The sequence below is a fragment of the Numida meleagris genome, chromosome 9 (genome assembly GCF_002078875.1).
Source record: "Numida meleagris isolate 19003 breed g44 Domestic line chromosome 9, NumMel1.0, whole genome shotgun sequence".
In the NCBI taxonomy this organism is placed as follows: domain Eukaryota; kingdom Metazoa; phylum Chordata; class Aves; order Galliformes; family Numididae; genus Numida; species Numida meleagris.
This window is the reverse complement of record NC_034417.1, coordinates 6,796,584-6,810,781: the sequence shown is the minus strand read 5'-3', so window position 1 is coordinate 6,810,781 and position 14,198 is coordinate 6,796,584. Positions and strand designations below refer to the sequence as shown.

Sequence of the window (14,198 nt, the reverse complement as noted above, 5' to 3'; positions counted from 1 at the left end):
CTGCCAGCTGCCACTGCTATTCCAACAAAACTAAACAAATATTTTTGTTGCAGTCTGAAAGAGAAGCATCACTGACTCCCCCGCCACTCTTACATTTTATTATGGTTTGTTGAAAAAACAGGTAGGCACAAGATATATATTAGGATATCATATCACCTCATATTCCTGGATTTCAGAAAGGAAAAGATGAGAGTTTCAATGTATTTTTTTGTCATCCTAGTGAAAAGAATGAAAATCATTTTCAATATCTGGAGTATCTGCACCTGGGGCCTAAATGAAGGGAAGTAGGTAAATAGTTCCAAGTAATTATGGCTCAGAGAGGCCACAGAAGGAAAGAGGAGGTTCTCCATTCTAAATGTTTGCATTCATGCCTTGCCCAAAGCAAAACAAGCTATCTGTCTTCTGGTTTGCATTCTCCCAGTGAGAGGTTCCGTTTGTCTTTTTTTCATTCCAACATGTGCATAATTTACAACTTACACTGCTTAAAATATGTAAGTACTACACAATGCAATTTTTTTTCTGATCTTTTAAGATTTTCAAGAATTTTAGACTGCATTTAAAAAAAAACTGAGCCAGTAAAGGCAGGTTCAGTTTTGACAGTTGGGTAACTTCTCTGAGTTGCTACAGGTTAAGTAGAGGTTTTGGTATTGTGATGCTTTGCTGCACAGTAGAATCTCTAACCCACAATAAAGGTCATCACCTCTTTCCACACAGAGGACACCACAGAAATTGCCAAGACTGAGGTTACACCCAGACTGGTCATCACTGAAGACTGAAGAAAGGGTGATTGGTCTTGATTTTCATCTGTTTCTGACATTTAGGTCCTTTAATGTGAGTTGTAGAGATGTGAAAATCTCCAAAATACATTTTTGAATTCTTTCCTAGAGTTAGAAATGTGTGCCAACCTTCTCTCACAAATATTTTGTCTAATATTTCAGTGATTAGATGATGAGTGATTAGAAAAAGTTTGAGTTCAAGTCCTGACTCTTACTGAGGGCATTAGACTTGCTTTTATAACTTCCTATTTTGAGAAACCCAGTACATGGGGATGCCCCTTCTAGTTTTTACTATGGAAGTGAAAAAATGACTGACCAGAAATACTGTGATGGAAAGAGAATTAAGCATGATTATTTATCATAATAGTATACTCATTCAAGTTGGAGGAAGCCTACACTTCTCTTTCTTGAAACTAGTACTTAGTACTAAATCATGAAGAAGGCGAGCTCTTTGAGATGAAGTCCCTGTCTTTGCATTCCCTGCTGTTATATGACTCGCATCAGAAGTATTTTCCACCACAGCACCTCAGGCAATATCATTTCCTCTACTGAAGAGACTTGCCTGATGCATGAAGTACTTATATCGTCAGCTCTCACAAAGACAGAATTTCATACTCATGGCAAGCCTGCAGCCACAGTCCTAGGTAACATACAGTCCTGTATGACATAATGCATAGACGTGTTAAGGGGCGTGCACTAACCTACAAGTTGATAATGTGATGAATTTGATGTGGAAACTGGATTGCAACAGGCCAAGTCCTTCTCATCAAAAGCCAGCAAACATCTGTTAGGTTTGATATGTGTTTGAAAGGTTTCCTAATGGAGTGAACTTGGCAAAGTCTCCCTAAAGTAGATGCTGCTGAAGTTATCCAAAAAAGCTTAGAGGGATTCCCTAGACAAAACAAGCTGCACTGACTTGTGTGCTCTAAAATGTGCCTGTGGTTGAGCTGTTAACCCTCCCTGGTTACCTCTCGGGAAAGAGGGGTAATGTTTCTCAAGTGTATACAATGAACTAGATCATTTGTTGGCTGTGCTAAAGGGAACTTAGATTTTAATATTAAAAAAACCACCACCAACATAAAAATACCCGGAAACAGTTAAATTGTATGGTTCAAGGAGAAAAAAAAAGAGTAGGAAGCTCTGATTTTGTCTATTTTTCCTGGTAATTCAGTTTAAGAGGTACAAAAAACATGAATCTTAGAAGGATGGTGGAGCAAACCACCAGACTACAAAGTCCACCAACCAAAGAAAAATAAAATGAAGTCTTTCCCAACAGTATTCCAGTAAGCACAAGGTGAGAGCACCAACTTCACTTTAATATAGAAGTTTTGTGAGTATTTAAATGACTTTGGAACATAAGTTCTTATTCAGGTTTGAATGGCCTTGTGACTAAAAATATGCTCCACTTACTTAGTATTTCTTTCAACTTGTTTTAGACAGCATCAATAGTTCTCTCAGAAGATACTATCACTGTTTGGCAGAAACATACTTGCAAAAATAACACCAGAAAAATTTCCAAGGATGAATTTGGATACAAATGTGGATAGTAACTTGCCCACATCCAAAATAAAACAGAAGTGCTGTTTAGCAATTTTCTTTGCTAAATGTAAACATCCTAGCACTGATAAGCTTTAGAGAGACACTGATTGCAGTATAGTACTACCATCACCACTATTTTAAGAGCACCCTCTGATATTTTTCATCTTCAATGCATTAACTAAGAGCATTAAAAACGTGAGAATCAGGAGTGATTAGTAACCTCTAAAACAGAAGAACCAATATCTTTTTGACTATGTGCTTAATGTTTCTTATAGAGGACATTTCTGAAATGTTTACATCTCCTCTAAAATCCTGCTTCACAAAACTACCTACATTATCTTCCTTCATCTGATTGAGAAGAGCAGCTAGAGATAAAAAAACAATTTAAAGAATATTAAAGATAATTTTTTTCCCAAGCTAATCAGATGCATGTTTGTCGAAGCAGCTGAACTGTTAAAATGATTACACCCACCAGGTGGTGCTATTGTACAACATCATAAAAGTACACTAGCCGACATACCGAAATTCTTAGGTAGAAAGGTTCTCAATCAGATGCTACTTTAGACTTCCGTGGGCTTGAAAATCCTCCCTTATTTTCACCCAAAAGACGAAAAATAAAAGAGAAGTAATAATTACGTTATCCATGCATGTCTGTAGGGGAAAAAAAAGTGATTTTAACAATGTATTTTTATATGGGATAGAGACAATTCTGTTTCAGAAGTTACCAGGATCTAAGCCCAAGAATATAGTTACAATTTTACTTTCCTACTGAAATAATTTGATTTCAGTGGAATTTAGTAGTCTTTGCTGGATATCATTCTTAGTTAACAGCAATGACATATACACATCTTTAAGACAGCTGAATATGACACAAATCCTCATATGACTTAACGAACAATTAATAGGTACACTAAGCTAAATAGGACTTCATCCTACTATATCAACGTTGCATTTTAAAATATGAGAATTTTTTTTGTTGTTCATGTTTGGATTTCCTTAGTACACCAGATGTGTTTTAAATTGCCTACATACCTGAAACAAGACAATCTTTTATTTAAACTGCAAGCAAAATAAAGCTACTTAAATAAAGATAGACAAGATTTGAGATTAGTATTTTTGAGAAACACAGACCATATTCAGTCTCCAGAAGGTAATTTTGGATGCTAATCTTAAAAAATATATAACTTAATTTTGCAAATATTTATGTCAGGCTAAACTTCAAATACATAAAACATGGTTAGAATTCCGTGACATTATGCATATGGATATTATTCCAGGATGAAGGACAGAACTGTTAAATTCTGTATTCTTTCTATTCTTTCTTCATGATTAAATCTCTTATCTACTTAAATTGTAAATAATTTTTTAATAAGGATGTGTATCTGTACAGAGCTCAATAAAGTCTTCTTCTATGTCATAATACTGAGGGCATTATCATAAAATAGGTAAGAGGAACAGTAGTTGAAAACAACATCCATAAAGAGCATTGGAGTCATTTAAGATACTGTAATGCTGTTTTTGTGATAAATTAACCAATGTTTATGAATGCAGTGACTGAAATAGTGCTGCCTTTAAACTTCAAATAAATACACCGATAATGCTATTAAACTACTAACTTTGAATATTTGTGCAAAATGGAGAGCCAGTCTATGCTACCCACTAAAAACCAGCCTGCTCCTGTACCATGGGTGCGGCTGACTGCTAGAAGGTAGAACGTTGGACTTGTCCAAGCAGAGCTACATAGACAACAGGAAAGCAGGTAACATTACAATGCTTCTTGAACTTTAATACAGATGCACTCACTAGTATCTAGGATTTCTATGTTCTTGGAAAAACTTCTGTCTTTTGAAGGATTACTTGAATGAGATCAGGTCCAAGACTGTATCATTAAGGTGAGGGAAGAAGGATAGATGTAGCCAGAAGTTGTCAAAGGCTACAGTCCTATTTTAAAAAGTCTTGGAATGTAAATATGTTCTTGGACAGTTGCCCTAATGGATGGGATATTTCAGGCTTTTTTTAGAATATTTTTACATACCTCTCCACATTGTGTGCCTGGGTTAGAAACAGAAGGATCTCAGTGCTCTGCGTTGTATCAGCAGTACCATAACAGCTGCAATGGGAGAATAAGAGATGACACATGTAGAAGATGAGGACTAAAAAATAAAAACCAACCAATGAACCAACCAAACAAAAAAAAAAACATTGCCACACAATCCTCCAAAAAAACAACCCACCAATAAGAGAAAGAAGAAGATAAGAAAGATGGAAAAAGAAGGGCCACCCGCTAGTTGTCTCTGGAGGAAGCAGAAGTCATACATTAAAAAGTATTTGGTAAAAGTATAAAATTAAGTTTCTTCAAATAACCCAAATCCTCCTCTGGAAAGAAATGTATACCAAAGTAAATTCAATATTTAAAATATAGCTGTTCTTTGGTGTTCCAAGCTAACCAAAGTGGTCTAATTTTTATAAAAGGGTATGCTTGGATGTTCATATAACTCAAAAATGCCTTGTAAAGTTTGTATAAATGGTTGAGAACAAGTACAGATATAATTTTAGAATCGACTCTGTAAACACTGTGCTTAAGATAAAATGTTTTCAGAAAACAAGTCAGTGAAAATAAAGATAGAGACTAGAAAGGAGGCCAGAATTTTGAAGACAGTTTTTCCTTAAATAAGAAATAGGTTAAAATATGTATTAAATGTCTTATTGAATACAGTAATGTCAGGGATAATTGCCATTTCTTAAGCAACAGACATCTAGACTTTTAAAATAATGAGAAAAAATTGCAATATATAATTGTGAAAGATCAGTCAGAAGCAGTGTTTCAAAGTAATGATATACTTTTCTCCAGTGTGATTATTGAATTTTTTCCTACAAAAAAATCAGGGGACTAAAACAAAAAGTCATAAATCAGTTCAATGTGTAGTAGAATAGTAGGAGATAGAGGTGCATCCTGCTGAAAGCCAAGCATGGCACTTTTAACACCAAGCTTTCACTACAGTCTGACTCAATGAGGAAGGAGAGCTGAATTTAATGAGTGCTATACAATACTGGAGGTGTGCTGGAGTAGCTAGCAGCTGGAATTAATCTACAGCACAAGCTAGAGCATTACTGTTTGTTTTTGCTTTAGCTGCATACTCCATTTTGTATTGTATTTCACAACTGCCTGATGACACACTGCCTGGACTGAGAGAGACATTAATCACAGTGTCGAGCCAGTTTTGTAAACAAGGACCGAAGCTTTTATTGAAAAGAGAGGAAGAGGAAAATAGGTGGTTGAGGGTGAGAAAGGAAATGGTAGCCTGCACCAAGATGATATTCTGTAAATGACCTAACTCTATCTTTAGTGTAATTTTATCTTATTATTGTATTTATATGTATTTCTTAAAAAAATTCTTATCTCACTGGACAATCTTGTGTTTTTGCAGTAATTTCAGCTGGACTACACTACATGCTTAATGCCTGTCACATCATTATGCCAAGTACTCCTACTGCTCATGCTCAGAATATCCCAAAGCTCTATATAAAACCGCCTGAAACAATATTTGACTGAAACTACAGTTTTCCTGAAAAATGAAAAGTTCAGATTAAAATTCCCACAAAGGCTTATAAAGCAGGAATCCGGTCAAAGCTCTCCTTTTCAGACTAGGTAGGACACTCACAGTCTAAATAAGTCTTAGCGGTTGTGCTAGTCCCACCTTTTTCTCTTTGATTTTTTTTAAATAATACAAATATTTTTATTAAAATATTTTGCATTAAAATATCAATATTTTGTATATATATACACATATGTAGTACAGAAATCATATGAAACAAATTTTGTGAAACTGAGAAATGCAGAACAGGAGAAAAGCTTCCTAGGCAATTTAGCAGTGCACCCCACAGTCATTGCATTGACTCCTCAGCCTCTGCCTGGTAGGTGATGTATCATGAAAAAACTAATTAGAGACTACATAATAATGATGTGTAGTTATCATAGTTTGATTTTTAATTTTTTTTTTTTTTTAGTGATAATTGAATATTTTGTGTTTTTTCTGGTTTGCTTCTAAGTGCAATGGAAACGCATCACTGTATAACTGTTGATGACCATATGCTTTAATTAACCTCTAACAATAACCTGAAAATTACATACCTCTTGATTGAAGCATTTTGTTGCTTATTAAGTTTGATTCCTTCAAACATTACAAAACTACAGTAAGAAGCTGAACAAACTGTCAGCATATTTCTTCACACTTTAATTGTAATAAAATACAGACGTACGTATGTGTATCTGACTGACAACTCTGCCACATAGTTTGTGTAACTGAGAAAAACTGTTTAATTACTTTTGTTTCTTTCCCTCTCCTTGTTTCTCAGCTTTACAGTTGGGGGGTGAGGGGATAATCCTTGTGCACATTTTGAAAACATCGGTGAGAGGAGCTAAGCAAAATATATAAAGCCTTTACTTAAATAGTTTTATGATTAGACGTGGGCTCTGGTTATGTGAAAAAATGCATATGAAGAACAAGTTTCACATGCTGGAAATATATTTTAAAAAATCAGGATGGTAACAAAAGATCTGGCTGTTGTGGTTCATAAGTATTTTCTGTCAGGTCAACTTAATGCAATAGAAGCAGAAGAATCTAAAATAGTTCAACTACGGCTTTCCTTTCAACAAACATTTTGAGAGAGAATGAATTTAGTACATTATGTACAGATGCATTTTTCCACAACATAAGTCTATATAGTCTCTGTTATCCTAATATGACAGGTCCTCTTAGCAATGGAAAACTTTGTTAAGATGTCTGCAGACACCTCTCTAGCTGGCTCGTTAGAAAACTATTTAGAATTTGTCCAATTGACACAGTTTATAATTAGTTCTACGGATAAACCATCAGTATAGTGTACTGTCACAAACTATTGTTTTTCTTGCAGGTACCAATACAGAATAGTAGAGTTTGTGTGTTTCTATAAATTCTCAGAACTCAATTTTCTATCCTGTTGTAGATTTGTATGAACTTCAACAGTTTATTTTCCAACACAGGCCCTAACACTGGGTGTTGTGCCCCAGAAATGGCATTATTGATATTGTAGGGGGAGCAGTTCCTCTTCCTGTTGAACTTCTTTTTACACATCCTAATTAAGACAGGGGCATTCTCTATAGCAAATACATGCAATTCCCTATAGCTTATGTTGTAGGTATTTGCTAACTGAGCTTATTTTGGCAGACGCATCAGAGGTAGCAGAGCAGCTCTGGCAGAAATCTGAGGAGCAGTGACCTCAGGTACAGCTGGATTTGAAAGAGGATGTGTGCTTATCCACATGCCTGCAGCAGAACAGCTCGGCAAGTGGCTTTCATTGTTTATATATGGCATTCTTCCTTCTCTGTTCACTGCCCTGCATTTTTCTTTCTATGCCCCAGACACAAACACATCTTTTTTTTTCCCCCACCTATACAGTTGCTATAAGCATTTTTTTTCTTACCATACAAACTGTATGGTAAGAAACAAATTTCTGGCAGTAGAAAAAAATGAGGCCCAGTTCTTGTGAGATGCTTATAGGCACTCGCAGTAGTGCTTCTTGTTGTTGTCTTTTTTTTAATGACGTACTTGTAAACCTTGGCTCCTTAGCACTTGGCCTTTCTTCACACGTAGGTCAGGGAGCCTTGCTGCAGCGTGGCAGCACTTCAAGTCTCGCTACACAAGTAGGCTATCCTGCGAATCTGCAACCTGTTGTACTTCCAGTCTCACTGAAGACACTGTGAGCACCATTCGGAATGCTGAGAACAGCCGAGGTGTGCCCAGAGGCACTGGTGGCTTCGTTCTCTGAGGACGGCCGTGCTGCCCCGTTGGCTCCGCGGCGCTTCGCTCACCACCACACGTTCAAACCCGAGCTACCTCAGCTCTTCCCGCCGCCCCCACGCCGCGCTCGTAAAGGAAAACAACGCCCGACTGTCAGGCGGCCTCGAGCCGACGGTACGTCGGCCGGGGGCTGGGCTGCTGCTCTAGAGGATCGTCCTAGCCACCCCCTTTCGTCCCGGCACCGTTTGCCGCAGGCTGAACAAACGAGGAGGGAGGTTTTCTCCTCCGTTTGTGCCGTGTAGGTGTGCGGGCGCCTCACGAGCCCCCGCGCGCCACGCTCCCCTCGGGCAATGGGCGGGAAACCGCCGCGCGCGCACGAGGCAGCCCCTCGCTCACCTGAGGAAGCGCCCCCGCGGGCTCCTCCCCGGCACGGCCCGGCGGCCCCGGCACCCCCTCCCCCGCAGGAGGGGCGGGCAGTCCGCGCTCGGCTCCGGCGGCGAGCGGGACCGGCGGGGGCGGCGGCGAGAGCGGCTCCGAGTCGTTGGGATCCTCCTCAGAGGGCAACGGTGAGGGAGAGCGGTTGGCGGCACGGGGCGCCGGAAACCGAGGGGAGACGGCACGGCGTCGCCCGGACCTCCTCGCGGGGACGGGCGGGCGGGCGGAGGGCACCGGGGACGGGGCCCGCCGGGCTGCGGAAGGGACTCCCCGCGGGTCGCTGGCGTTCCCCCTCCTCGCTCCGTTAAGCGCAGCGCTTTCCGAAGGCCAGGGGTGCCGCGAGGGAGGCACGGAGCCGCTCTCCGCACGGCCGTGCCGCTCGGCAGGCAGCGCAGCGCCGGGCCTTCCCCCCAGCGCCCCTCGGGGCAGCGCTTCGGCCGCGGCGAGCGGAGAGGGGCGCGCTGCCAGCGGGCCGCGGGGACGGCAGCTGCCGGGAAAACTGCCTCCAGCGAGCCCTGAACTTCTCTCCTCTAAAGGGGAGGGGTCTCTTCTGGCCCGGGCGGCGGCTGCGGTGCCTCCGCAGGCGGTGCTGCCCCGGCCCCCGCGCTCAGGTGAGCGGGCGCTGCGCGGAGGGCCGCGGAAAGCCCGCAGGTCGCCGTGCCCGCACGCATTCCTCCGGGATTCCCGGCATTCCTGAGCCAGCGGCGCTCCGACTTCATCTCCGTCTTACTCCACAAATTGGCGTCTTTTTTACGAAAGGGTGTGTCCGCGTTTTGTGTGTTCGCATTCATGGGAAGGGCTCGGAGTGGCACTTCAGCCATTTGTGCTTCCTGATTAACTTTGCATCTGATTTATGATTTATATCCCTCCCGTCTGGTGACAACTTTATTGGGAGATCGATGCTGCGATACAGCTTTTGTGGTGGAGTTGGATTAGCATCTGCAGTTGACAAAAGAACAGTTGTACAGCTTTTATCTTTTGCCTGTAAGTTTGCTTTAGTGTCAAATTTCTTTGTACTATTTTTTTTTTTCCTTTTAAAGCAAAATAGTTTTTGAAGTTCACTGCAATAGAGTTGGAACAGTTACCAAGGTAGAAGTAGTGGAAACCTATCCTTGGAGGTGGTTTTATTTATCTGAACGTTTATTTGCATACATTCATGAGATGAATCCTGTAGATGAATCAGAAACCCCGTAGGATACAGTGATTTGTGGTATCATTACAGATGATATCCATATGAATTCGAGGGATTCAGTGTCTGATGTTTATTCTGACAACAAACTGTCACAAGACTCACAGTTAAGGTTCCCTATAGAGCAAGTTTTAACAGACCTTCAAAACTTCTATAAAAAATATAATTAAAATGGCAAAACCAAAACACTGATTAATTTTTCAAGGTGGTTTGTGAGAACTTGTTTTGCTAACAATTATATTTTCTAGACATGTCATTATGTGATGGAATTTCTTTCCTCACCCAGAATAAATTCTTTTATACACACGCTGCACACTAAGGCAGATTTGGTTACTGCTGAATAATGTAAGAGGTGTATGATGCAGCTAATAAGATTTTGTTGTTGCTTCAAAAAATCGGAGTATAAGTTAGAACTCAGGTCTTTTATTTTGGGAAAAGATAAATGAGTACTGAGGTGTACCATGTACCATTAGTAGTGTGATAAGTAGTGCATTATACCAAGGAGGTAAAGAAATGTGTCGTGTTATTAGTGGCAATTACAATGCTTTTATTGGATATTATTTTTTCTTTGGGACGTAGTCAACTATACTTGCACGTACAGTCTTCTGAAAGATGTGCTGTTATCTGTGTGTCTGTTTACAGACTTTAAATGGAAAACTCAGTGTAACATTAGAAAGCAATTTTTCTAATTTTGATTTAAAATTAATGTGTGATGTTAAGATGGATTATCTTTTACATAATAAATGATAACTATTAGTAGAGGAAGGTTTTTTTAATAGGTTAACATTGAGAGTTCTTTTAAATACCTGATATGTTACGTATGTGTCTATTTAAAATATAAAGATGTTTTTCAAATGTATTAGTAGATGAAAAGAAGTCCTGGTTGGTTGATGCATACCTTGAATTGCAGATGACGTTGTTTCTAAACCCACTAGAGAGGATTATTTTTGCAAATGTCCGTAATGTTATGACAGTAATGAAAAGGGAGGGGCATTCATTGCTAATCTGTTTGCTTATAGAATTTGTGGTAATATCCCAAAGAGATTGTTTTAGGCTGCCTGAATTGCCTCCGAGCAAACCAACCTATGTCAGTTTCTGTTCAGTATTAGGTTCTCACTATCACTAATAAAATGTTTGAGAATACACTTAGGTTTCCTCTGATGAGGTACATACAGGGGATATGGAATTTAATTCGTGGTAAAAATGCTCTGTGGTGCAGTGGTGGATCCTGTGTGAGGAATTCTACCACAGTAAAAAGGTGACAAGGCAGAAACAAAGAGTTTGTGACAATACTCTGTTTCTTCTTCTGCATTGTGTAATAGGAAGTTGATCTTTCTGGGAGTATTGGTGAAACTGGTTTGACTAGAGTCTGCAACGTAATCTGAAATGTGTAGATGAAGTGGCATGACCTCGAACTTGAATTTTTAAATTGCTGTGAAGCAGCATGAGTTGAACATTTTTGCAAAGCCTTGTTGCAAGAAGGTTAGTAAGTCTGGACTACAGTGGGTAGATTCTAATGTAAAAATACCAACCGTAAGGATTTGGGGGTCTAATAATTCTGCAGACGTGAGAAATTACCTTGAAGTAGTCCAGCATTGTTTCATTGCCAGCCTGATGTTTCACTATTTCTGCTCTTTTTGAACACGTAGTCATAGTGGTATGATGTTGTTATCTTGCCTTTTTATTATGTTGAAAACACGAAAATGTGTCTATTAATATCAAGCACGTGAGCCTGGTTATACAAAATGGCGTTCAGCTTTCTGTAGTGTCTGCCTGTCTTAATAGAGTGGAAATCGCAGATATATGGACAAGGTCACCGATGCTGGCAGGTTTCCAAAAGATGACAATCGACACTAAAATGATGGGCCACTTTTCCCACCTCTGCAGCTTAGCATCTCTGTGCAAGTCGGAACAGGAGCAGAAACGATAGAGCTACTAACTGTCTATTCAGATGAAGCAGACTTACTTAAGAAGTTTGTACTTCTTTCTTTTCTTCCTGTCTGCCCTACTTCTTCCTTCTTAGTATTACTATGGAGTTATCTTCTACCTGATTAGTTCAATGATGTGATTCAGAGCTAGCCTTTACAAAGAACTACTTCTTTACAATATGGAGATGACCAACTGAGTGTGTGGAATAGTCAAGATGCAGTGAAGATAATAGAAATTCTCCAGTTTTGTTCCTACCAACTGCATACTGGATGAGACGGTACTGTCTTGACATGTCCTCAGCTTAGGTTTGGCAGTTCATAGGTGTTTTTTCTAAGTCTTGAAAGCTGTGTTGGGAGTATATGCTTGAAATAAATAATTATTTTTCGATGTTTCAGTCCTTCCTTAACAAAAGGATGGAGAATTCCCCCGTGGAAGAATGTTTTGTTAGCAGTCTGTTGCAAGAGGAAAGGTACTTTTTGTGTTCATGGAGTATTGTTTCAGACAAGCTCATTTGGAAACAACACATTTCAGAAATCTGGCTTTGATTCTTGGAGGGAGTTAAATCTAAATAGTAGTATGTTTCAGGATGTGTGAGTGTAACAATTTAATGCTCAAACCCGAGAAATTAACATGTTAGGAATGTGTGTATTGAAGATCTGGTGAAGTGGTAGTCATGGAGTCACCAGTGTTTGGGATTAGAGCTCAGTGTATTGCTGTGACCTTGTACCATCTCTGCCAACAGAGCTGGCAGCCTTCTTGAAGGAGTTCATCCAAGTGTAGCCTTAAAACCTTCTGGTTTATGAGAAATAGAATGGATGATGAAATCCGTAGCTAAACATTTTAAATACCTAGTGTAATTTTTCCATGTATGCCTTAAACTGTTTTTTTTAATTATTTATTTCTTTGCTAACATGAACTCTGTTTTCTAAATTAAATTGATCCATCTTCTGTATTTCCAAGACCCACTAACTAGATTGACGGTAATAATGAATATTCTCTAATAATTTTGTCATATTCTGCTTAGTTTTGTTTATTCCTCATTGCTCTCTGATTTTGAGATGAAGAGGTGTTTTGAAAAGCGCTTTCTTAAACGAACAAAAACCAACCAACCAAAAAAACACCACCAAAAAGCGCCAGCAAGATTGATAAGACTGGAGGATGCCCCAGTTATGTCTAAAACTGCCCCTTTTTGTGAGGGTCCCCGTGCTCTGTCATGCAGGCGTGCTGGGAGTCATTTCCATTCAAATAGCCGAATGACTCAGCCGTCTGAGCACGACAAGAGTTTTACTCCAGGAATTTGCAGAACTTAATAACTCTTTAGTTGTATGTAAATTACTTACGCCATTTTATCGTAGCTAGCGTGTAAATGTACTGTGAACAGAAGGCTTGTTGGGTAGGCTGCCTTTGCGTGCACATTCGTGTGTATATGTGTGTGCGTGTACGTGTGCATACATAAACTCTCTCAATAATTACGAGCAGTTGAAGTTTAATAGAAAAGGAAAATGTATTTTCTGCACGTAAAACCACTCAGAAGTGGGTAATGATTTGTGATCTATTTTAACACGAACAAAAGGTAGAAGTGGGTAGAATTTATCTCTAGATATGGGGATATGTTGTGAGTGATGCGAATCAAGTTCAGAATATTTTCTTAGACCTTCAGAAGCTGTTACTGGGCGGGGGATACGCCTTCATGTAGTCATTTGCAGACCATTAGCTGTTACATCAACACAACAAATGTCTAGTATTTGCTCCCCTAATTGGTTCAGCAGCAGCCTTTATTTACAAGAACACTTGGTATGTAATGTTACGTTACAGTTCCTCAAACACTTGAAGCCTCATAATGAAGCTCTCTCTCCCCCCCAGCGATTACTCTGTTCCCGTGTGAGGGTGAGAAGAGTGGTGACCTGTGAGAACTGGTTCAACTGAAGCCCAGTGTACAAGCAGGTTTAACACTGTGCATCTCTGTCTGCTTAGGTTTTCTAAGTCCTTCAAGTGATGCATCTCCTGGAGCAGTCCAGCACGCTATGAAGCTGCTTTCCTCCGTGGAGTTATCTAGTCTCTACCCTCTGCTCAAGTATATTCCTTTCAGACTGAACCATGATGATAGCATCTTCTTGTCTCGTAGCTGGGCTCAGAGCCCACAGTTCAGACGGTGTATTGAAGTTCTAAAATCCGTGGTAGAGTTCTCTGAAAGAGACTAATGTTTGAAGAATACAGTGTAATTAAAACAAAGCATAACATTAGAAAAATGGGAGCCATAACCAGATTAAATGCGCATGAAGCTGTGGCCTTACCTTTGCTGTGTAAATCTGACTCCTGAAGCCTCCTTTATGTGTAGTTTTTGTATTTAAATGCTTGCAGGTATCTCTTTAGAGATTAACCTTCTTGTGTATGTCTTCCTATAGGTTAGGAATACACCTTGGTCTCTGCAAGCAGTTGTAGTAGTATAGCTCCTCAAATTTATTTAGGAATCAGCTACACTCATGTAATCAAGGTTATGCTGGCTGCACCTGTGAAGGTTGCATTAATTCTGGTTGCTTTTTTTTTTTT

General features: G+C 39.7%; 1 protein-coding gene and 1 long non-coding RNA gene across 10 annotated transcripts in view; one reads left to right on the top strand and one right to left on the bottom strand.

Annotated features, from left to right (window-relative positions):
- The window catches only part of LOC110403542, a 61,783-nt gene extending 53,190 nt beyond the window's left edge, over positions 1-8,593 (bottom strand). For 3 of the 5 annotated variants that reach the window (XR_002441718.1, XR_002441715.1, XR_002441717.1), the window contains exons 1-3: positions 8,492-8,593; positions 4,351-4,425; positions 2,836-2,966 (exon numbers count right to left, since the gene is read on the bottom strand). This is a non-coding gene — a long non-coding RNA (uncharacterized LOC110403542). The remainder of the gene's footprint in view (positions 1-2,835; positions 2,967-4,350; positions 4,426-8,491) is intronic. The other 2 variants (XR_002441716.1, XR_002441719.1) reach the window with 1 other exon arrangement.
- Positions 8,532-14,198, top strand: part of CGNL1 (cingulin like 1) — a 54,221-nt gene continuing 48,554 nt past the window's right edge. For 4 of the 5 annotated variants that reach the window (XM_021406837.1, XM_021406836.1, XM_021406834.1 and 1 more), the window contains exon 1: positions 8,532-8,661. The gene's annotated coding sequence lies outside the window, so the exon portion shown is untranslated. Of the gene's footprint in view, positions 8,662-8,717; positions 9,515-14,198 lie in introns of those variants that run through there. The other variant, XM_021406835.1, reaches the window with a different exon arrangement.